Source organism: Zingiber officinale, chromosome 4B, assembly GCF_018446385.1.
Source record: "Zingiber officinale cultivar Zhangliang chromosome 4B, Zo_v1.1, whole genome shotgun sequence".
Lineage (NCBI taxonomy): Eukaryota > Viridiplantae > Streptophyta > Magnoliopsida > Zingiberales > Zingiberaceae > Zingiber > Zingiber officinale.
In genome coordinates, this window is record NC_055993.1 from 11,126,417 (window position 1) to 11,149,645 (window position 23,229).

The 23,229-nt window shown below is 38.3% G+C and overlaps 1 long non-coding RNA gene across 1 annotated transcript; it reads left to right on the plus strand.

Moving 5' to 3' along the window:
* The first annotated feature begins 20,301 nt into the window (after positions 1-20,301).
* On the plus strand, positions 20,302-21,222 carry LOC121977390. The gene is made up of 3 exons (XR_006110799.1): positions 20,302-20,366; positions 20,500-20,533; positions 21,006-21,222. It is a non-coding gene; the product is annotated as an uncharacterized LOC121977390 (long non-coding RNA).
* The last annotated feature ends 2,007 nt before the right edge of the window (positions 21,223-23,229 follow it).

Below are 23,229 nucleotides of genomic sequence, written 5' to 3' on the forward strand. Positions count from 1 at the left end.
CGCCCATAGAGAGCCTCGTAAGGTGCCATGCCGATAGTGGCCTGATAGCTGTTGTTGTATGCAAACTCTGCTAAACTCAGATATTTGCACCAACTTCCCTTAAAGTCTAGGGCACAAGCTCGGAGCATATCTTCGAGTACCTGATTTACTCGCTCCGTCTGTCCATCTGTCTGAGGATGGAATGCTGTGCTGAACTTTAGCTTTGTACCCAATGCTGACTGTACACACTCCCAGAAGTGTGATGTGAATCTGCTGTCTTTGTCTGAAATGATGGTTCGTGGGACTCCATGTAGTCTGACGATCTCCTGGAGATACAACTGAGCTAGCTTCTCCATGGAGTAGGATATCTTGATGGCTAAAAAGTGGGCTGATTTGGTCAACCTGTCGACTATTACCCAGATGGCATCGAACCCATTCGTGGTTCTGGGCAGTCCCACTATAAAATCCATAGAGATATCCTTCCACTTCCATTCTGGAATCTGTATAGGCTGCAAGACTCCTCCTGGTCGCTGATGTTCCGCCTTGACCCTCTGACAGGTGAGGCAAACGCTAACATATCTGGCGATGTCTCGCTTCATCCCAGGCCACCAAAAACGTTTCTTCAGGTCTTGATACATTTTGGTGGAGCCTGGATGCATCGCATAGGGAGTCCTGTGAGCCTCATCTAAAATCTGTCTCCGTAGCTCCTCCTGATCTGGAACACAGAGTCTATCACCAAAATACAACACCCCGCTATCGGACACTCTGAATTCTCTACTTTCTGATTCTGTTAGCCCTTGCTTGATTTTCTGAATTTCAGGGTCCTGGTCCTGAGCTGACTGAATATCACCAAGCAAGGTAGACTCTAAGGTCATAGTAGAGAGCTGTCCGACGATGAGTTCGAGACCAAAATCCGCGATCTCCTTCTGTAGGGGTGGTGACATGGCTGTAAGAGATAACAAGGTAGCACTGGATTTTCTGCTGAGTGCGTCTGCTACCTTGTTGGCTTTCCCTGGGTGGTAGAGGATGTCTATGTCGTAATCTTTGACCAGCTCTAGCCACCTGCGCTGTCGCATATTCAGATCCTTCTGAGTGAAGAAGTACTTCAGACTCTGATGATCTGTATATACTCTGCACTGAGCTCCATATAAGTAATGTCTCCAAATCTTGAGAGCGAACACTACTGCTGCAAGCTCAAGGTCATGAGTAGGGTAGTTCTTCTCATAATCCTTGAGTTGTCTGGAGGCATAGGCGATCACCTTGCCGTTTTGCATCAGTACTGCTCCTAGTCCCAACTTAGAGGCATCACTGTAGATGTCAAAGCTGCTGGTGTCGTCTGGTAGAGCCAAAACGGGAGCACTGGTCAACCTCCTTTTTAGCTCGCTGAAGCTGTTCTCACAGTCCTCTGTCCACTGAAATTTCCTGTTCTTCCTAGTAAGAGCTGTCAGTGGGGAGGCTATCCTGGAGAAGTCCTCTACAAACTTCCTGTAATATCCTGCTAATCCCAGAAAGCTCCTGATTTCGCTGGCGTTCTTAGGTCTCTTCCAGTTACTTACTGCTTCTATCTTGCTGGGATCTACCATAACACCATCCTTGGAGATGATGTGACCGAGAAAGGCTACCCGGTCTAGCCAAAATTCACATTTCGTGAATTTGGCGTACAACTGGTTCTGCTGAAGGATCTGCAAAACTGTCTTCAGATGCTCTATATGGTCCTCCTGAGTACTTGAATAGATAAGGATGTCATCTATGAACACGATGACAAACTTGTCCAAGTATTCCCTGAATACTCTGTTCATGAGGTCCATGAATGTAGCTGGAGCATTGGTCACGCCAAAGGGCATGACTACGAACTCGTAGTGTCCGTATCTGGTCCTGAATGCTGTCTTAGGTACATCCCCTTCCTTGACTTTCACCTGATGATAACCCGATCTGAGATCTATCTTAGAGAACACTGCTGCTCCCTTCAGCTGGTCGAACAGGTCATCGATTCTGGGAAGAGGATACCTATTCTTGATCGTGACTTGATTCAGGGATCTGTAGTCTATACACAGTCGCATGCTTCCATCCTTCTTCTTCACGAACAATACAGGCGCTCCCCATGGTGAGTGACTCGGGCGTATGAAACCCTTGTCGAGCAGCTCCTGTAATTGCTCCTGAAGTTCCTTCAGTTCTGCTGGAGCCATGCGATAAGGCGCTTTGGAAATGGGATTAGTACCGGGGAAGAGCTCTATCTCAAATTCAATCTCCCTGTCTGGTGCTAAGCCTGGTAATTCCTCAGGGAAGACTGCTGGGTAGTCACATACGACTCGGACCTCTGCTAGCTGTTGGTCCTTGCCCTGACTAGTACTGACTACATGTGCTAGGTACCCCGTACATCCCGAATCCATCAACTTCTGGGCCTTCATTGCTGAGAGAAATCTTCTGGCTTTTCTCTTCGGTTCGCCGATGTATTCAAACTGTGCTTCTGCTTCGGGTTGGAATACGACTTTCTGTTTACGGCACTCTATGGAAGCACCGTATCTGATCAGAAAGTCCATTCCCAGGATGACGTCGTAGTCAGTCATTTCTAGCAGGATCAGATCACAGAAGAGTTCCCTGTCTGCTATAATGACTGGCACTGCTCTGAGCCAGTGCGTGGATGCCATAACTTCTCCCGAAGGTAGTGTCGTCAAAAACTGACCACTGAGTACTTCTGATGGTATTTCTAATCTTTTGGAGAACACCCTGGCTACGTATGAATGGGTTGCCCCAATATCAAATAGAACAGTAGCACTATACTGAAAAATGCTAATCTGACCTGTGACGACTGTCGAGGCATTGGCTACGTCCTCTCTGGTGAGTGAGTAGATCCTCGCATTCGCCATAGCTGGAGGGGCTTCTAATCTGCCCTGGCTGATAAGGGGACCTTCTAGAGCAGACTGCATCTGATATAACTGCGCTGGCTGGCCTGCATGCTGAATCTGCTGTGGCTGAAGTGTTCGGGCACTGCTTGGCCATGTGCCCTTCTTGTCCACATTCAAAGCATCCTCGCGTGCCCTTGCGACACAGTGGAATTTCCCACAAGTAGCACACTTTGGATAACTGGGTCGCTTGCTAGATGGTCCTCCTTTGAGTCACTCCTGATTTGCGCTTCTTGTTGGAGTTCCCTTCCGATAGAGTTGTGGCCTTCTTTGTTTTGAGTGTGAGAGCCTTGGCCTTTGGACTCGAGGAGACACCGTCCGCTTTATCTGTCGATAATGTTCGTGGTCAAGGCGCTCACTAACTCCTCCGTGGTTTGTGGCTTATGTACGCCACCAGCCACGTTCATTGCTATCTCTGGCCTCGGCATCTTGAGCATCAACCGGATTCGCTCCTTCTCTGTGTTGACTAGCTCTGGGCATAAACGAGCCAACCTGTTGAATTTCTTCACGGCTTCCTCCACTGAGAGGTTGCCCTGGCGAAATTCAATGAACTCGTCGTAGCGGCGGTCTATAACTCGCATGTGAAAGAATTCCTCGAAGAACTCTTTCTCGAAGTCAACCCATGACATCTGATTCATTGGGCGCTTCGCTCTGACTCTCTCCCACCACATACTAGCGTCCCCTGTCAGGCAGAAGGAAGCACATTTCACCTTCTCCTGCTCCGGCCAGTCCAGAAGCTCCATCGTACTCTCCAGTATTTTGAACCAGGCTTGTGCATCCCATGGTTCACTAGTGCCTGAGAAATTCTCGGGCTTAACTCTCTGCCACTGGATTAGGTAAGCTTCTTTCCTTAGCTCAGCTGCTGGGACTACTGGTGCTGGTATTGGTGCTGTTGGCTGAACTGGTGGAACCTCTATAAATGCTGGGGTTGCTAAGTTCGGTTCCGGGGTGACGGTAGGAGTATGCTGCTGGTTAGCCTTTAAGGTGGCTATTTCCTGTTGCTGTTCAGCTAGCTGATGCTGTAACTGAGCCACCAACGCTGCAAGATCTGGAGGGGGCACTGAACTGCCTGCCTCCTGCTGGGGCTCAGTAGCTGGTGCCCGCTTAGCTGGGCGTCCTCGTGCCATTTCTAATGACATAGAGAACATACATAACTAAAGCATTCATAGTTTCACAACTACTGATATCATGTCTAAAAACTATCATATACTAGCATGCTTCAGATATATATAAACATGAACTGAAATAAGAAAGCAAGGAACATATAGAGAGTAGAGGTATTCTTACTTGGAAGCTGCAGGTACAATGCTGATGTGTGTGTAGGAAGTATGGAACACGGCTCTGATACCACTCTGTAACGACCCACCTTCTACTGCTAGGCTGCAAGGCGGACCGCTACAGTTTCTTTGCTAACTGCAGCTAAATTACTAATGCGGAAAACTGGGCTGAATAAAAATTTTACTAAACTATTGTAGTTGCCTCTGTTAACTCTGTGAGAGTGAGATTTCATGTCCCACTACCTTCTAGATATTCATAGCTAGGCTGAGGAGGCAAAATTGGAGCTTTGGATCGGTCCGTGGAACGATCCATTGACTTCACGAACATTGGGCGGATCGGTGCGGGACCGATCCGATGAGGCTGGATCGGTCGACATCGATCTATGCCTAGATCGGTCGGTGACCGATCCGAGAACTGCGAATCCGGGTTCGCATCGTCGGTGATGGATCGGTCGGCCGATCCAGTATGTCTGGATCGGTCGGACCGATCCAGCACCGAATACAGGATCGCAGCGTCTCCAGGTGTCGGATCGATCGATGCTGGGGAAGCTCATGATCTCATCCGGATCGGTCGGCTGACCGATCCAGTGGCACAGCTCAGACCCTGATCGGTCTGGAGACCGATCAGAGTCTGATTTCACCCGGAAGTTCTGATTTCAGCACTTTGGCGTGCCAAAACCTCACACAGTAGTTCTAAATCAATTGAAGCTACTTCTAACATGCATTAACAAGCATTCCCATAATGACTACTAACAATCTAACTCATTCTTTCATAGTTTAGTACGTTCCAAAACTAAAGGTGCATAAAGATGAAAGTATTAAACCATAAACTGTAAAGTGCTAAGGTAAACATGCTAAAGAGTCTAATGTTCATCCTGCTAAGTCCCCTAAGGACCTTTGATTCCAGTTCCACACACACACACCATCTTCGCATTGTCCTCCAGCCTCCGCTGCTAGTCCATTTTCCTTTTACCTGTATCTGCAGTATAAGGAAAATAGTATCTGTAAGCTAAAAAGCTTAGTAAGAAACCATCTACCTCACTAAATCATGCATACGATGCAAATATGCTTTTAAAACATGCTTTTGGAAAACATACTGAATATGCAAGCATGGCATGGCATAGTATCATACAAGCATGGCATAACATAAGCTGAACATAGAGCTAACATGGAAAATTACACTGAAGCATAATGCTGAGCTAAGCTAAACTAAACTGAAGCTGCAATCAAACTCAACTGGTATAACTGATTTTTGAGTTTTGAAAACTAATACATAGTAAGTGAAAATACTAAACATGCTGCTGTAGGGCCCTGACAACTGTACTTGCTATGCGCGCATCCCTAACTAGACCCGGGTTTGCAAGTCCCGAATTTAGTAGGGTTAACTAGGTTATCTAAACCTAGCTAGGTTATCTAAACCTAGGGACCGACTATGGGAGCCCAGCCCAATGGATATCTAATCCAGTACAGTGCCAACTGAAAGTAAAATACTGAAGTAGCTAATACTGTTTTGCTGAAACTAGGTTATCTGCACCTAGAGGCGACTATGGGAGCCCACCCATTGGATATCTAATCCATATAAGCTGTAATAACTGAGTATACTGAATAGATACTTCTAATGTATCTAACTGAGCTGTTAAAGATGCCTAGGGTGCATTTTTACTAAACTAGCTATTTTATCGAACACCTAGCGTGCCCTAACTCTCCTCTCTATTAGGGAGACCACCTCTAGGCACCCGACAACATCTAACCTCCTATCTGAAGAGGGAAGACATGCCCGGCCCCTCTAAAGGTGTTCAACTAAGACCCTAATCTGAAAAGAGAGTTAAATACACCCTAGATATCGATAAAACAATCTGCATACATCCTAACTAAAGCATAAAAACTCAAACGGAAGCTATTATACCGTAGGTGAGGGGTTTCTTACCTCCTAATCATAATTTCTTACGATTCTATTCGCTAAAACTCCGGTGGAGATGGTCCTCTCGACGATCCGCTCACGTCTTTGCGTTCCTCTCGTGGAGAAGAACCCTTCTCGTGTTGGAGTCGTCGCCGGAAAGTGATCCGAGAGCCCTTGGGGCTTGGGCGCCGAGAGAGGAGGAGGGAGAGGTGTGGGCGACGGTGCCGGTTTTTGGGAGAGGGATAGGTCACGGTGAGGGTTTATGAGGAGATGGCTGCAGAACCAAATTAACCCAAACCCAACTTAAGTTTCCTATTTATACTTAGTGATAAGTTCCGCCCAAATCCCACTTAACTAGGATTGTTCCCCTTTCCTTTTAGCACAGCCCTGCTGGGTCCATTGGTTACTAGCCTTGTCCACTAAACCATAGGTCTCGGGTTCAATCCCCGCCTAGGCCGTTTTACGCTTATATTTATTTTTGCTACTTCCGCTACTCGGAAAATTCCGGAAAAATATCTAGAAATTCCAGAAATATCGTAGAATAATTCTAATGCAAGTTTGAGAATTTTCGGGCATTACAACACTGGAGGGTGCAGGTCGCCTTGGCATTAGCTTCCACCTTCTTAATCAGAGATGCGTCCCAGTCCTCGTATGGTAGTGGTTTGCCGGCGCTATCAGTTGGTAGTTGGAATCTAATTTTGACAATCATCCAGACTTCAAAATGAGTCTGGAGATATGCCTCCATCCGACCCTTCCAGTACCCGAAGTCATCTTCGGTGAATAGCGGGGGGCGGATTGTACTGTAGTCTTCTTGAAGAGCCATTTTAGATTAACTAAAAAAAATAAACAACAAGAAAGTTCCAGGACTTGGTCCTGGCTTAGTAGTGCGGTATGAAAAAAAATAGAACACGAACTCGGGTGGTGTTGCACCAACCTCGAGCAGAAAATCGATTCGAGAAAAGAATTAGAATATAGCTATAAAGCCAAATTCTAATTGACTCCAAAAAATCTGAAAATACCACGAAAAACTTGTTTTGAATGGTGGTTGCACCGATTCAAAACGACCCTGCTCTGATACCAATTGATGGATCGAAAGCACTAGAGGGGGGGGTGAATAGCGCTCATGGCTATTTTAGCGATTTAAAACACAGAGTAGAAACGCAGCGGAAAGTAAATGCAAACACAAAAGACGCAAGTGTTTTACTTCGTTCGGAGCCTATCTCGACTCCTACTCGAAGGCCCGCGGTCCTTGACCGCTTTCGGTGGGCAACAACTATAAATCCGGAATTATTACAAGCTAGAAGCAATTACAGTTAAGTGCAAATAAGAAAGTTATACCAACGAACAAGCAAATAGAAGAGCTTTGGAGTTTCAGTTCGTTGTAGCAGCAAGGCGTTGTTGAAGCGTATGGAGCACACAAGAGCACAGCACTTCTGTTCGGAATTCGATGATCTGAGCTACACCTCGAGGCCTCTTTTTATAGCTCTGCAAGGTCTGATCCAGATCCCTAAGTCTCGGGATCAGATTTGACCCGAAGCGGATCGATCGACCGATCCTCATGTTCGGTCGACCGATCAGATGATCTCCACCGCATCTGATCCATCGATCCGTCGCTCTGCTTCGATCTGGTCAAACTCTATCCCTGGGTTCGGTCGACCGATCCCAGGGTCCGGTCGACCGATCAGTCTCCTCTGACCCGCACACCTAGGCTTGATCCAGTCGACACCTATCCCAAGTTCGGTCGACCGATCCTGAGGTCCGGTCGACCGATCCCTGGTCGAACCCAGTCCAACTTCTGGAGATCTGATCTGGTAGTTGGAGGTTCAGTCGACCGAATCTAAGGTTCGGTCGACCGATCCCGGTCAGTTCTAACTCTGCATAAAACTGTTAGTTACCTGCAAAACAGAGTTAGAACACAAAAGATAATATATATAAATAAACTTGACAGTCACAAAACTGTCCGGGTCTGACTTTGAGTTTCCGACCGGAAGCCCTAGGTCGACCCGATGCCTATTGTTCCCTCTACGGGGAACGCATCCTCACCTACTCCACTCAGGAGATTTTACCTTTTGCCAGTGCGATCCTCTAGATCGACTGGACTTGTTCTCGGTGTTCGATTCCTCCGGACTTTCTGCTGAACGCCCGCTTCTCGACCCGTCCAGTCTTCCACCTGGTTCGCGACACAAGGATTTTCCACTTAGGGTTACCACCCCCTAGGACTTTTGCCTGAAGCACTCGATCCACCAAGACTTCCAGCATAGGGTTACCACTCCCTATGACCTAGGGTTATCACCCCTAGGGTTTTTACCTTGCCTAACCACAGTTAGGACTTACCTGAAACACTCAATCAAGCGCGTCAGTCCACACCACACCTTAACTTTGAATCCTTTGCCATTATCAAAACTCAGGTTCGATCGTCGGATGCTTCCCGCACCAACAGTAAGCATGCTTCTACATTCCTAATGTTCTTCTCTTATGCATATATATCTTCCATTTTCTATGTATAAAGTGGATATGTTGACAACTGGTGTTGTATAATTTTCTATAGGGAATTTTGTGCTCTGGTTCGTAAGATTTTTATATACACAAAAGAGGAGGTCCAGAAGATGGATTCAAGTACCTTGAACCCAAAAAATGAAGATTGTCCTGATATGAAAGAGAATGTCAAGGAAACAAAAGGCAGTCAATCTGCATCATCATCTAATTCAAAAAACTCATAGGCTTATCCTGCAATGTAAGTAGGAATCTCTTTTTGTTTAATATAAATTGCCATGATAATCATTTTATCCCATCATTTCCCAGGTTATTGAGATGTTTTATTTGAAAACTATGATAGGTTAGGTCCTTCTCCATTAATTCGACATTTGAAAGATAACTCCAACAGTTAATCCCCGAGTACTTCATACTCATATTACAGCTAGTCAAGTATTTATACAACATGTTATCTGTCAATGAAAATTAAACTGCATCCTTTGCAAGAAAGACTGACAACTAGAAAAATAGTTCAATATCTCTACTAGTATTTTATGTTTGGAAATTGATTTAAGCGAGAAGTTTGCAGGCTGACGACATCTTTGCCATGTGCAATTCAATCTTTGTAGGATCTTGAAGCACAAATAAAGTGATTGTTTATGCTTTATCTAAGTGATTGTTTGAACAGTTTTATAGCATGCATCTTGAAAATTAATATAATTTTGAAGATCACTATCAAGGAAGAATGTTCAAAGGAAAGTAAAGGCTAAGGAGAAGAAACCATATACTCCATTCCCTCCTCAGCCACCAAGCAAGGTGAAGTTATTGTTGCAATCTGTGAACATTAAATCTCATATTAGACCTTCACACTTATAGATCATTAGTCCTTTTATTTTCCTTTACTAGTTTGAGAAAAAAGAATTTACTTTTTGTTGTATTGCAATATCTGCAGTGCTGCCTTTTCATCGACATCTAAGTAGAAAATCTCATTCATTTCCTCCATTCATTTCCTTCCTCATTTTCTTAATTAAAAATGTTTATAGTCTACCTTTGATGTAATCACCCACGCATATTCTATGCTTGCAGTTAATGTATTTGTTCTTTGGTCTTATTTCTAAAGTCCATTTCTTCCTCTTAGGAACATCATGTGTTGGCAAGTAATGACCCTATTAATATTTCAGTTTCTGTACATGGTGATCTAGAAAAGCTTACACTTCTTACTTCTCCAAATCTAGAATTAAATCGGAAGGTAGATTAAATTACAGTTACTTTATCATTTCTTAGTTTTTTTTCTTAACTTACATTTGCAATATTTGCATCTCGATTCATTCGATTATGTTCACTTTGTATTCAACATGAAGCTAAAAGGTGTTATGTACATATTAAAGACTCTTTGGTGGTTTTTTTAGTTTCAATCTACTGCTCTTTTTAGCATCTTTATCCTGCTATAATGTTATTCTTTAAGATTATGTTGCATTGATTTCTAAAAGTTGCATGACATCTCTCTACTCTGCCTTCAAAACTAACGATTTATGTTGTTTCAGGTAATTACTGCAGCCATTCCTACTATAGTTGGGGAAAACCTTAACGTGTTCATGACTTTAAAATAGTATATTCTAGATTTTCTTAAGGTGAGGACACAAATTTAATGAGGAATATACTTTATAAGATGTTAACATCTAAATTGGTATCCTATGCATCAGCTTGATGATGTAATAGATCTTGAGATTCCAAGAGGAAGAAATAGACTTGTTTCTTATAATGGTGAAATTGAAATTAAAGATTAGAAAGTCAACTGATGTAACATGCCACTCCACTTCTCTTTTTATGATTTAGCTCATGATCAATGTAAACTTAAAGTATTAATCCAAAGCCTATGGTAACTTTCTGGATTCATTTTTATTTAATGCATTCTTTCCTTTAATGGTCCCTTTTAGAATTTAATGTATGACTTACTCCTTAGCATCATATGGAGTGTGTGGGAACGTTTGCATTAGATTGTACTTTTTAGAATTAATGCTGCTTGATCACTGGGAAAAATAATGTTTGCATGGTTTATAATAGAAGCTTTGTATGCAGTGACATAGAATGAAAATTCTACTTAATAAGAAATTTAAGAGCCACCATATTGTTTCAAGAGGTTACCATTTATGTTACATAGATAACGCTTTTTGCACTTCTGTTAGATGACTATATCAAATGATTTTTATGGTTATGTAACATTTATGCAGTGCAATTAGAATCACGCGTACAGTTTAGTTTCTAATTTGTAATATATATCTTTATTCAAATAGGTGTCCTCAAGAGTATTGGGAAGAATGCCGACAAGCTAAAAAAATGGAGAGACTTTAACAAATTAAGGAGCACTAGGAGCTGCAATCCCTCCTCTTCACCGACATCTAAGTAGAAAATCTCGTGTTATATTGTTCTACCTTTGTTTTAATAGTGTTCTCATTTTGTTGGTTGCTTATGAAATTCTTCAGAATGTTATAGATATTATTTTTGAATGTTAGAAAATTATATATTAAATTTTATTTTGAAATTTAGTATTTTGAATGATTTATAATATTGGAAAATTGTGTATTAATTTTTTTTATTTTTTATCTAAAAAAGACAACGGTTTTTCACCGTTGTCGTAGATAGTTTAAAACTGTTGTTGAAGACCCTGTTATTAAAGATAGACGCTCAAAGACAACGGTGAAAAACTGTTGTCTTTGAAGGAAAAGACAACAGTTTGTCACCGTTGTAAAATGTTGTCTTTGCCTTCAAAGACAACGGTTAAAAACTGTTGTCTTTGGGCACCCCTTTTAACAACACGACATTTAACAACAGTTCTAAAGGGGCTACGACAACGGTGAAAAACCGTTGTTGTTAGAGTTTTTTCTTGTAGTGACAGCCAGTCAGCCATCTCACAAATGATGGTGAGACCGAGTGGGTAGGACTGTGACAACCGTGCACTCTGTCGTCACTGCTCCTGATGAGTGACCGAGTGGACAGGATGCTGTCGGAGTACACCTATCCTCCTACCTCAAACATAGTGAGGGAGCGCAATGCTCTCATCTCCCGGTACACGATGATGGTGAGGGATCCCTGCCGTCTACCACGCTGCGTCACACTACCCATGAGCAGACCAACGGAGACAAACAGAGCAACCTGCTGCAACATACCCTGCCTGAATAAAAACCACTAACCCATGAGTGGTTGTGTGTGCAGATCTATGTAACTGGCGATACACTTAACAATAATGGAGCTGCCAACCGCTCAGCATGCAATCATGCAAGATGGTGCATGTCACTAAGCCGGGAAATATCCTGATCCTATCCCTCTCCATATAATGTGTACCAAAATATGTTGATCAAATAATATAATCTAGGTACACATGTCAAGTAGGGTATCTAACCAGTCCAGTATATCATAAAGCATGACATGTCATTACCTCTATAACATAAATAATAAACAGGGGCATGAATGTTAATCAGGTAACAAACAAAAAATGCTCGGAAATAAATAGTGACATGCTGATGCAAATATAATCATAATTATTACTACTTGTTAACATCTACTAAACATATCAACAAGACGTATCAAAATAGATAGGTTAAGGTACCCGCCTCCAATAGAAAAGTCCAATCCGGTCCAAATTCGACGTCAAGATGCTCGTCTCGCATCAAAGGCCTGTGTCACCAACATATATATATATATATTATTTAGCTACAATTCTCATAAATAGCTAAATAAAATCTCTAACCCTAAATTAGGGTAAAACCCTAATCAACATCACACTATTCAATTACATTAAAACATACATATGACCCTAGGTTAACAATTATTGCTAACGCAATTAGCAATCAAACTACCAAAATATATCTAACTCCTACACCTCACCTCAATTCACAGCCACTCTCGCTGCTGGAATCAAAGAGTTGCTGCCCAATTAAGGTTGTTGGTTGCTAGAAGGAGTGACTGCCGGATCCAAGAGCAGCCCACAGCACACAATACTTGCTGGAAACTTCACTGCTCGAAAACAAGAAGAGGAGATTCACTTATCAACACCCAACCATACTACCCAGAAATCAACTACCCAATTTACCAGTTAGGGTAGAACACTTACCTCCCAGATCACTGCTAGGGTGACCTCTCGCTGTCATCCAGAAAGATCAGAAACAGGACTTACCTCAAATCTGACTCAAGGTTTCCTCTCTGATGAAACCTAGTTGCTGCAGTGGGATGAACAAGGCAGAGGGAGCAGCAACGAGAGAAGACCGACTGGTGTCGCAAGGAAAAGACACCAAGAGTCGGCGGTGTTAGGATGTATACTAAAAGCCTAGCTTTTGGTATAAACATTTATCAAGAAATAAGAATCACATTGGTCAAATGTCTACATTTATGATAAATGTAGTTGTTCAATTAATTTATATTGTAGATAACATTGTGTGCAGTGTCACACACAGAAGATCATGTCATCAATACCTTATAAATTATAAACAGTAGCTCACGACCAAGATGGAAAGGAACAAACCATTGGAAGGTCGTAGTGTAATTAGGTATTAGTTTATCTTAACTATATAATTACACTAGTACACTTAGAGTGTATTGAGTAGGACCATTAGAGGTTGTTTCTTTTATACTGACTTTATAAAGGAACAAAGACCTCAGTTATTATGGAAGTGTGTGCTCTTAATCCTAATATAATAACAAGCACATATATTTGATATTTATTTCTTTAATTTATCAATGGGTGAGATTTAGTTTGATAAATCAATAAGTCCGATAAGTTGGGAAATGATATCACTTATAGTATGTGTTGTTGATTATAAAAGGAAACTGTGTCCTAGTGATCTAGGTTGATAATGTCTCCAAGAGGAGCTCATAAGGATTGTCATGTTAAACCCTGCAGGTGGACTTAGTCTGACATGACGATAAGGTTGAGTGGTACTACTGTTGGACTAAGATATTAATTAAATGAGTTGTCAGTAACTCACTTAATTAATGGACATTCGACATCTTAAACACAGGGAGACTAACACACTCATAATAAGAAGGAGCCCAAAATGTAATTTGGGATTGGTGCAGTAGTTCAATAATAATTTTTTAGTGGTATGAATTATTATTGATGAAGTTAAGTTGTGTGTTCGGGGCGAACACGGGAAGCTTAATTTCATCGGGAGACCAAAACCAATTCCTCCTCTCGGTCCCTATCGTAGCCTCTTGTATATAGAGATTTATACCCACTACATACCCACCTTCTTACCCAACCTATAGGGGCCGGCCAAGCCAAGCTTGAAGCTCAAGCTTAGGGTCGGCCAAGACCCAAAGGTTGAGCCAAGTTAATTGGCCGGCCATAGCTTGGAGCCCAAGCTTGATTGGCCGGCCATATTAAAAGGGAATTTATTTTTAATTAAAATTATTTCTTATGTGGATATCATAGTTTTAAAAGAGAGTTTAAAATTTAAATCTTTCCTTTTATAGCTTTCTACAAAAGATTAAGAAAAGATTTGAAATCTTTTCTTATTTGTAGATTGAAAGTAAATTTTAATTTTGAGAAAACTTTCCTTTTTAACCATGTTTATGATTTAAAAGAGAGTTTAAAAATTAAATATTCTCTTTTATTAGTTTCTACAAAAGATTAAGAAAAGATTTGATATCTTTCCTTATTTGTAGATTGAAAAGAGATTTTATTTTTTAGAGATAACTTTCCTTTTTTGAAATTATCCACATGCTTAAAAGAAAGATTTTAATTTATAAAATTTCCTTTTTACTAACCAATCATGAAGGGATTAAAATTAATGGAGAAATTTTTATAAATTTCTGGAAACAAATTAGGAAGTTTTAATTCTTGTGTGAATTAAATTTTTCTTGTTTTGGGGAGAAAGTGGCTGGCCATATGAATTGAGAAAAGAAAATTGATTTTTAATTAATTAAATTTTCCTTTTCATGGCAAAAGAATTAAGGAAGTTTTTATTAAAATTTCCTTATTTGCCAAGACCAAGGATTATAAAAGAGGGGGTAGAGGTGCCTTCATGGTGAACAACTCTATTCTTATTCTTCCTCTCTTTTTCTTCCTTGGGGTGGCCGACCCTATTAGGTTTCTCTTCTTCCTTTTCTTTCTTCTTCATTGGCCAGATCTTGTAAACTCATGGAGCTTGAAGATGGCCGGATTTTAGTATGGAGAAGAAGGAAAGAAAGGAAGCATCCCTTGGAGCTTGGTGGTGGTGGCCGAACCACATCTATTTTTGGAATATTTGTGGTGGCCGAATCTTGCTTGGAGAAGAAGGTGGCTTAGGTGGATTCTCATCTCGGTAGATCGTTGCCCACACAACGTCCGGGATAAGAAGAGGAATACGGTAGAAGATCAAGAGGTCATTAAAGTTTACAAAGGAAGGTATAATTAGTAATCAATTTCCCCATCATACTAGTTGTATTTCTTTTGTATGAATTCCAAACACAAGAAGCATTAGATCTAGTTTTTCGAATTAGTTTTTCGAGTTTGTGTTTTCTTCTTTTTCGAATTTGTGATTCGATTGTTCTTTTTGGTTAACCTAGAGTTATTTAAGGAAATTAAATATTAGCTTTCCTTAAAAGACTTTGTCTAGGCGGTGGTGGTTGCTCCCATATCCAAGAAGGCCATGTGCCTCGCCATGCAATCCTGGAAGCCAATTTTGGAAATTAATATTTAATGAAATTAATAGCATAGGTGGATTTGAATCAATAGTGTTAAGTTCCGCTTGCGATTCAAATCTAAACCATTAAGAATAGATAAGTTAAATTTGGAATCAATGATGTTAAGTTCCGTCTGCGATTCCTAATTTAACTTCTAAAGAACACAATAGGTTATTTAAGGAAAGGTTTGACACTTGTACAAAAAAATTTTGTACAGTGGAACCGGTACGTTTTCCTAGGACTAATCAATAATTGGTATCAGAGCTAGGCACTACAAAAAAACAATAATTTAGGGACGAAAGTTTGGGACGAAAATTTTTCGTCCCAAAATTGCAACAATTTTGGCAACAAATATAAAATTTGACCCCAATTAGAAACGAAATCTGCAACAAAAAAATTTCATCGCAAATTTCCAACAAACACTATTTTCGTTGCAAAATTCGTTCCAGAATCTGGGACGAATTCTGGATTCGTTCCAGAATCTGGGACGAATCCAGAATTCATCCCAAAAATCAGGGACGAAACCAGGATTCGTCCCAAAATCTGGGACGAATCCAGGATTCGTCCCAGATATAAAAAAATTAAAAAATAAAATAAATATCATTCGGAAGGCCTAAATATGGACCTAGAGATATCAGAATTTAATGAAACAAATTTCTATGTGTTCATAATTTTCTTCTGATCATAAAAATATCCTAATCCTGAATTTTAACCTAATATATTGAGTGTGGTGATTTTTAACATGAATATGACATAATGCTTAATAAAAAATTCACCACAGTCAATATAATTTGTTAAAATTATGGATAAGGATATTTTCAAGATTAGGAAAAAATTAGGAATCCATAGAAACTTGTTTCATAAAATTCTGACATCTCTAGGTCCATATTTAATGCCTCCGATTAATTTTTCTTTTATTTTTAAATTTTCTTAACTCTGGGACGAATCTTGGAATTCGTCCCAAAATCTGGGACGAATCAAGGATTCGTCCCAGATTTAAAAAAAATAAAAAATAAAATAAATATCATTCGGAAGGCCTAAATATGGACCTAGAGATCTCAGAATTTAATGAAATAAGTTTCTATGCGTTCATAATTTTCTCCTGATCATAAAAATATCCTAATCCTGAATTTTAACCTAATATATTGAGTGTGGTGATATTTTAACATGAATATGACCTAATGATTAATAAAAAAATTCACCACAGTCAATATAATATGTTAAAATTATAGATAAGGATATTTTTGAGATTAGGAAGAAATTAGAAATCCATAGAAATTTGTTTCATGAAATTCCGACATCTCTAGGTTCATATTTAGTGCATCCGATTAATTTTTCTTTTATTTTTTAGTTTTCTTAAATTTGGGACGAATCTTGGATTCGTCCCAAAATTTGGGACGAATCCTGGAATTCGTCCCCAAATCTGGGACGAATCCAGGATTCGTCCCAGAATTAAAAAAAATAAAAAATAAAATAAATATCATTCGGAAGGCCTAAATATGGACCTAGAGATCTCGGAATTTAATGAAATAAGTTTCTATGTATTCATAATTTTCTCCTGATCATAAAAATATCCTAATCCTGAATTTTAACCTAATATATTGATTGTGGTGATTTTTTAACACGAATATGACCTAATGATTAATAAAAAATTCACCACAGTCAATATAATTTGTTAAAATTATGGATAAGGATATTTTTGAGATTAGGAAAAAATTAGGAATCCATAGAAACTTGTTTCATGAAATTCCGACATCTCTAGGTCCATATTTAGTGCCTCCGATTAATTTTTCTTTTATTTTTTAATTTTCTTAAATCGGGGACGAATCCAGGAATTCGTCCCAAAATCTGGGACGAATCCAGGATTCGTCCCAGATTTTAAAAAAATAAAAAATAAAATAAATATCATTCCGAAGGCCTAAATATGGACCTAGAGATCTCGGAATTTAATGAAACAAGTTTCTATGCGTTCATAATTTTCTCCTGATCATAAACATATACTAATTCTGAATTTTAACCTAATATATTGAGTGTGGTGATTTTTTAACATGAATATGACCTAATGCTTAATAAAAAATTCACCATAGTCAATATAATATGTTAAAATTATGGATGAGGATATTTTTAACATTAAAAAAAAAATTAGGAACGCATAGAAATTTGTTTCATGAAATTCCGACATCTCTAGGTCCATATTTAGTGAAACATAGATAGTTTAGTGTTAATTAAGTATGTTAGCGTTTAACGTATGTTTAAATATGTGTCTAAAACTTTAAATATATACCTACAGATGTCAGAATTTAATGAAACAAGATTCTATGAGTTTCTAATTTTCTCCTGATTGTAAAAATGTCCTCATCTATAATTTTACCTTAATATTTTGAGTGTTGTGATTTTTTAACTTGAATTTAATGAATTTGGTTTAAAAAATCACTACACTAAATATATTAGGTTAAAATTATGAATGAGGATATATTTATGATTATTACAAAATTAGGAACCCATAGAAACTTGTTTCATGAAATTTCGACATCTCTAGGTCTATATTTAGTGCCTCCGATTAATTTTTCTTTTATTTTTTATTTTTTTTAAATTTGGGACGAATCCTGGATTTGTCCCAAAATCTGGGATGAATCCAGGAATTCGTCCCAAAATCTGGGACGAATCCAGGGATTCGTCCCAGAATTAAAAAAATTTAAAAATAAAATAAATATTATTCGAAAGGCCTAAATATAGACCTAGATATCTCGGAATTTAATGAAATAAGTTTCTATGTATTCATAATTTTCTCCTGATCATAAAAATATCCTAATCCTGAATTTTAACCTAATATATTGAGTGTGGTGATTTTTTAACACGAATATGACCTAATGATTAATAAAAAAATTCACCACAGTCAATATAATATGTTAAAATTATGGATAAGGATATTTTTGAGATTAGAAAAAAATTAGGAATCCATAGAAACTTGTTTCATGAAATTCCGACATCTCTAGGTCCATATTTAGTGCATCCGATTAATTTTTCTTTTATTTTTTAATTTTCTTAAATCTGGGACGAATCCTGGATTCGTCCCCAAATCTGGGACGAATCCAGGAATTCGTCCCAAAATTTGGGACGAATCAAGGATTCGTCCCAGATTTAAAAAAAATAAAAAATAAAATAAATATCATTCCGAAGGTCTAAATATGGACCTAGAGATCTCAGAATTTAATGAAATAAGTTTCTATGTGTTCATAATTTTCTCCTGATCATAAAAATATCCTAATCCTGAATTTTAACCTAATATATTAAGTGTGGTGATTTTTTAACACGAATATGACCTAATGATTAATAAAAAATTCACCACAGTCAATATAATATGTTAAAATTATGGATAAGGATATTTTTGAGATTAGGAAAAAATTAGGAATCCATAGAAACTTGTTTCATGAAATTCCGACATCTCTAGGTCCATATTTAGTGCCTCCGATTAATTTTTCTTTTATTTTTAATTTTCTTAAATCTGGGACGAATCCTGGAATTCGTCCCCAAATCTGGGACGAATCCAGGAATTCGTCCCAAAATCTGGGACGAATCCAGGATTCGTCCCAGATTTAAAAAAATAAAAAATAAAATAAATATCATTCCGAAGGTCTAAATATGGACCTAGAGATCTCGGAATTTAATGAAACAAGTTTCTATGCGTTCATAATTTTTTCCTGATAATAAAAATATACTAATTCTGAATTTTAACCTAATATATTGAGTGTGGTGATTTTTTAACATGAATATGACCTAATGATTAATAAAAAATTCACCACAGTCAATATAATATGTTAAAATTATGGATAAGGATATTTTTGAGATTAGGAAAAAATTAGGAATCCATAGAAACTTGTTTCATAAAATTCCGACATCTCTAGATCCATATTTAGTACCTCCGATTAATTTTTTTTTATTTTTTAATATTCTTAAATCTGGGACGAATCTGGATTCGTCCCAAAATTTGGGACGAATCCAGGAATTCGTCCCAAAAGCAGGGACAAAAATGGCAACAAAATATTTTTGTTTCTAAAAAAACCCTATATTCCCTCCCACATATCACTTTTCTTCACCCATCGATCTTGTTCGGCAGTGGCGGAATCCTTCTTCAGCAACGGTGCAGGCGTAGGTATCCCTCTCCCCACTCAGATCTCCCCTCTTCATCTATGCCCGGCGCAAGTGGCCGCGCGTGGCTAAGGGTGGTCGCTCATGGCCAAGGGTGGCCGCGAGTGGCCGCTGGTAGACGCGGGTGGCCGCGTATGACCGCGCATGGCCGCGCGTGGCCGCGGGTGGCCACACGTGGAGTGGCTGCTCCTGGACGGGGCTGCTCCGGTGGTTTAAATTCCGATACAGTACTTATCCGCTGTTTGTATGCTTATCCAGTTACAATGATGATTGATTTTGTAACCTTGATTCAATCAACTCATTTTAGGTCAACATTTTATGTTATTTCTTTGAACGGTAAGAATTTGGACTTGCTAAGTCTCAGTAATTTATTCATGCATTGAATTTGTGCTTTCCATCAAATTACGCCTCTGATTTCTCATCTTATCTCCTAAGTAGAATGATAGTTGGCTTGATTTTGTGGGTTCGGCTTATCAACAAGAGTCGTCTACTGAAATTGATCATCATTCATGGCCAAAAAAATAACATTTATAGCTGCTAAAAGAACAAAGTTTAGAGAGACTAAAATGTTAGTCAAAAAAGTACAAATGATTTATTATGTTAAGGTATTGACTAAATTTGTAATTTTGTTTGTGCAGGTCTTGCTCGGTGTAGTTGGAGACACTCGTATCATAAAGCGCTTTTGTAGATCTTCCCCGTGGTATTCTAGCCTATCTTTAATATGCAAACTTACCAAACTTATATCTCACTGAGTGTTTTATATACTGTCTCAGTTATAATTTTATTTATTTTATCAGTTAATACATTGTATTTGTTCCTACAGGTCATTAGAGGTGACATCTAATATTTTTTTTCCCTCTTATTCTACAAGCTATTTGAAGAAAAATGGTAAGTTTTTGAAAGTTCCTTTTTATGAATCAAATTTGCAATTTACTTTATCTTATATTGGAAATTTTAGCTTCGCTCTAAGTCAGATTCCTCCGCGTGACGATGATGATGATGGCGACGATGATAACGATGATGCTGGTGATGCTATTTCATGATTTTAATTATGTCTGATGATTATTTGTCTCATAATTAGTGTTTTATACATTAAACCATGCCATGTTAACTTTTCTAATTTTTATTTTATTTAATATTGTTAATTTGTTTTTAACAGGATTGGTGAGGCGAAATATGTATCGGAGAAAAAAGTAAGTATTAAATAACACACTCGTAGTTGAACATGTTATACTTTTAATTATATTTATTTATTTTTAAATCAGTTATATTTGAAAAGTTAAATAAAGGTATTAATCTTTTTATATATTTGTTGAAATTTGCTATTACTGCATTATTATTTCAAATTCCAAATTATGATTAGAGTTTGCCTAACAACCAAGTAACTATGAGTACTTAAAGACTAGTATCAACTAATTGCTCATATATTAGTTTGTGCTTTCTTCATTTGAGACATTTTCATATTATAGGAATTTTAAGAATACATCTCATTCTCTCTATGTTTGATGAAATACAATATTTGTAAAACTTGTTTGATAAGGTGAAATATGGTATATCATAACAATTTGATACAAATGAAACTGTTAGAATTGTGAGATTGTTAGAATTTAAGTTATTATCTTTCTGGTTACACATGATCTGGTTTATTCGTTTGTTTGTATGCAGGAAGAGAAGAGTTGATGGGGATGAAAGCTTTTGTGGAGAAAGAAGATGAGTTGATGTATCTTAGTTTTTTTTTAAAATTTAACTCCTTGTTTAACTTCTTGGATTATTAGACTTTATAAATATTTGAGTGTTGAACTTGTATAATATTTTGGAGTCGTTTGAAGAAGATGTTGAGAACTTTGAATTTGTTGTATTGTGATTTGATTTCAATTATTAATATATGTATCTGAAATAGGATGTGTTCAATGTATATATTGTGTTATTTGTGATATTGTTAATTAGGATGTGTTGAAAGTCTATATTTTGTTATTTGAATTTGTTATATATATTTATTTGAATTTATTGTAGAAATGTATAGTTGCTGGAATTTTTTTTAATTTAGGAACGAATTTGGCAACGAAAATAATTTGTCCCAAACTTGATAATTTTGCAATAAAAATATTTTTGTTCCAAATTTCGTCCCAGATTCTGGGACGAATATGCAGATTCGTCCCAGAATTTGGGACGAAACTGTGGATTTGTTCCAGTATTTGGGACGAAATTTGGAATGAATATTTATTTTTTAAATGAAATTAGTATTTTCGTTGCCAAATTCGTTGTAAATTTTGCAACAAAAATAATATTCGTTGCAATGTGCCATGAAAATTAGCAACAAATTTGGCAACGAAAATATAATTTGTTGCCAAATTTGGGACAGATTTGGCAACAGAATTAAATTCATCCCCGAATTCGTCCCCAAATTCGTTGCTAAGTTTGCAACAAAATAAATTTTCGTTACAAAATTGTATAGTATTTTGGGACAAATAGAGTTTTTTGTTGCAAAATTGGCAACGAATTTGGGGACGAAAATATTATTCGTCGCCAATTTTGTCCCCAAATTCGTTGCCAAATTTCCAACGAACAAATATTTGTTCCAAAAGTTGGCATCAATAATTTTGGGATGAAAATATTTTCGTCCCAAATTTTGTCCCTAAATATTTTGCAACGAATTTTTTTTTCAAATTCGTCCCAAAATTTGTCCCAGAAGCCTTTATTTTTTGTAGTGAGGGCTTGCCTGTAACGACCCAAATTTCCTCCTTTTAAGCCCAAAAGTAATTCAAAAATATTTAAAAATACTATAGAAAAATTCTAGAGATTTTTTTGGAATTTTTAGAGTATTTTTACGTAATTTTTGGAGTTCGTTTGGTATTTTTACCAAGAGGAAGAAGTAAAAAAAAAAAAGAAAGAAAAATAATATATGTTGAAGCCGGGTTTTGAACCCAAGATCACAGACCCAAACCCGAGTCTTAACGAACTCAGCCCAACCATCTGGTCTACGGATGTTTTGTTTATCATATATGGAGCGATATATATTAAGCAGTATTTAGGAACGGAAATAAAATGAGATTAAAAGTTGCAGAAAAAGGGCCAAGCCGAGGTTTGAACCCACGAGCTGCGTGTTAAGCAGAACATGGCCAACCAACTGAGTCGCAAGTATTTCGTGAAAAGGTTAGGTGCGAATAAATATAAGCAATGGTTGATAACAGAAATAACCCTAGGTTATAAAAAGAGATAAGTTAAGAGAGAAATTAATTTTCTCCCGAAACCCTTTCTCTCCTCTAACGCGGCGTCGGCATTTCCTGCTCTCGGGCGAAAACTCAGCCGAGGCTAGGGCTTCGTCTCCGGCGCCGGCCAAGGGGTGTTTTCACGAGATCCTCACACGTTCGTGGCCATCTCGTCGAGGGGAGCAAGCGGACGCGAGGAAACGCCGGATTTGGAGCACACCCGAAACCCTAGAACCTCTCTTTCTCGGTTGTAAGTCCAAGAAAACGAAGGTAAGTCGCTACTCACCTGCAGTAGGATAGCTCCGAATCTCTTTGTCCCTCTTTTGTTTCCGAAGCATGCATGAACCCTAGAAGTTTCTAGGAGTTTGTTAGGAGTTTCCTTAAATCGTTAGGGAAATTTATGGATTGATTCTTTTATTACAGCTAGAATCGTTCCTTCTTGTTATTGCTGGAGTTGTTCTTCTTAGATTCGGTTCTGTTCCTTACCATTAGTGCTATGCAAGTGAATGAATTTGATCTTTCTCCTTGATCCGAACCCTAGCTTTTAGTTGGGGATTAGTTCCTTTATATTTAGTTTGATTGCAGTTTTATTGGTTGCTGTAAAGTAGATTAGATTGCGGTTAGCCTTCTTTTTCGTCCATGCTCAGTATGATTTTCCTTTTTGGTGTAAACGGCTTTAA